Raw genomic sequence first — 2,593 nt, 5'->3', positions numbered from 1 at the left:
AGGTCAGAACTGATTTACACATTACTTCAGGCTAGTCCTAGAAGGTTGCGGCATTATCACATCTATTAAATCTATTGTTGATTGGCGAGATTTGAACCTGGGACCTCAGGGACCGAAGCCCCACGTTCTATTACTAGACCAGCTCAATACCCTATTTTTGCAGGGATATTTTGTTTTATTTTAATATTACTTTTTTGATTTCAGGAATTCGATACCTCCCTACTCCCAATGGAGGTAAGATACTCGTATTTTTTTTAAGTATTCTAAAATAATAAGCATCGTATTGTTGGGTTTTTCTAAATTTACATGTTTTTTTTGTATGTACTTTTTGTCAAATTGCATAACAAAATGTAAAAATGTTTGAAAAAAATAGCTTAAATTTATAATTACAAATACTCTGCTTATAAGTAGGACATTTTGTAACAAATTCTACATTAATTCATGCAAGTCATGATAGAAATTCTTATTATTGTCTTTATGTATGTTTTCATTCTAATTTGTTTTTAGGCGCTGGATTTTTCCACGACCCTTATTTCAATGATGGTAAGATCTTACACAATATTATACTGAAATAACATACAGCTTATTTTTTTTACATATTCTCCTATTTATATAAACTTAAAATGAATGGCGTTGCAAAAATTCTTATTTGAACAAATTCGAATATATGTACACGTTCAAAATGAAAATTACTTCCTTACCATTAAGGAAACCAATTCATTATGTCTAAGGGAAATAATTGTATTCATTATATTCAATTGATACTATGGAGCACATTCGAGAGTAAATAGCTCAGCTTATTTTTCATACACATGCTTTCATTCTACCTCAAGAGTAGATAAATAAAGTGTATAATACTGCAGTTGGTTTTTTTTGTCATTATGTTTGTTTTCTTCTCAGATTTTGTGTTTATACATAGAACTTTAAGTGCATAACCAAATCGATTTCAATAGATATCATACTTCTCACGAAAAATTGATCAAACTTTCAATAAAAATAAATTATATAATTTTTTAGAGAATCTATGCTCAGAGCTTTTTATTTTCCTACTTTTAAAGTTGTTTTTTTATTTACAATAATAAATAGTATTTTCTGTTGATGATAATAATAATATGAATGATAAATAATATTCTACAAATCAGTTAAAATGTATAACGTAATAATTCTAGTATATAACATTTGACTATATTTTTACTTTCTCCCCCTATACCATAGTATATGGAGAAAGTATTGTTTTCGTCAAAATTTTCGAGTTTGAGTTTTGAGTGGATATATTCGTTTTGGGTCCCCCTGGACCCAAAAAAGTGGTTTTCGAAGTGATGTCTGTGTGTGTGTGTGTGTGTCTGTGTGTCTGTGTGTCTGGATGTGTACAGAGCTAGAGACTACACCTGTGGTCCGATTTCGATGAAATTTGGTATGTAGGTTCTAATCCATGGTATCTCCAGGCGTTTTTTCATTTTTTTGAAATTTTGATTTTTAATGGGGATTTCCCCATAAAAACCCATAAAAAACCGGAAAAATCGGGATTTTCTCAAAAATGGCCCGAACGATTTTGATAAACATTTAGTATGTTGTAGCCCTTTAAATTCTGAACAAAATGGTACAAATCCCATTTCTGTAAAAATTACGGTTCAAAAGTTATGGTAAATTATGTTATTTTCCCATAAAAATCCCATAAAATAACGAAAAATAGGATTGTAGACAAAAAAATCCGTTTTTATTTAACATAGTACAGTATGTTATGATCCTTACAATTTTGATAGTTTTTCTCATTTCTTAGAAATTTTTATTTTTAATCGGTATTTTCCCATAAAACCCCATAAAATGACGGAAAAAAAGATTTTCCCAAAAATGGCCTGAACGATTTCGATAAAAATTTAGTATGTTATTGTCCTTTATATTCTGAACAAAATGGTACAAATCCCATCTCTGTAAAAATTACGGTTCAAAAGTTATTGTAAATTATGTTATTCCCCCATAAAAACCCCATAAAATAACCGAAAATCATATTTTCCCAATATTGGCTCGAACGATTTTGATAAAAATTTAGTATGTTATAGTCCTTTAAATTCTGAAGAAAATCTTACAAATCTCATTTCCGTATATTTACTCTCACCGCTTACACATGATAAAGGTTGTTGACAAACTTATGGGAGAAAGTATGTGTCAGAATGCTGATACCGTTTATTTTTTCTTAGGACAAAGACCAGGAGGTGGCTAATCTTGCCATATCTGAAGTCAACAAAGGATCTTGGGTTTCTTGTGCCTTAAAACCAATGAGTGCTAAAAAAACACAATAAAAACATTTGAATATCATGAACTTAATTTTAAAACCATGCTTCTCCTTAAGGTTTAACAAATCCATGCAAAAACACTAAATACCAATGAAACAATTTGAGAAAAAAATACGTATTAGGTCTTAACTGGTTTTTTGCAATTCTCTAAAGTTTGCATTAAAAAAAAAACACTGTACAGGGGTTAGTTACTATTTTAAACTCTCTTTTTAAGTCTTTCACGATCTGTTCGAGCATATTAAGGATCTATTAATGCAACCAGCCCACCTTTTTCATCAAGTGCATCAAGTTCTAAGGCT

The 2,593-nt window shown here is 30.0% G+C and overlaps 1 long non-coding RNA gene across 1 annotated transcript; it reads left to right on the top strand.

Moving 5' to 3' along the window:
- Window positions 1-202: 202 nt before the first annotated feature.
- On the top strand, window positions 203-2,292 carry LOC129001502 (uncharacterized). The gene is made up of 3 exons (XR_008491468.1): window positions 203-234; window positions 508-543; window positions 2,199-2,292. It is a non-coding gene; the product is annotated as an uncharacterized LOC129001502 (long non-coding RNA).
- Window positions 2,293-2,593: the final 301 nt, after the last annotated feature.

This window comes from Macrosteles quadrilineatus, unplaced genomic scaffold (genome assembly GCF_028750875.1).
Source record: "Macrosteles quadrilineatus isolate MER2022 unplaced genomic scaffold, UCM_ALF_1.0 Scaffold_8__2_contigs__length_117827958, whole genome shotgun sequence".
Lineage (NCBI taxonomy): Eukaryota > Metazoa > Arthropoda > Insecta > Hemiptera > Cicadellidae > Macrosteles > Macrosteles quadrilineatus.
This window is presented reverse-complemented; position numbering and strand designations above follow the sequence as displayed.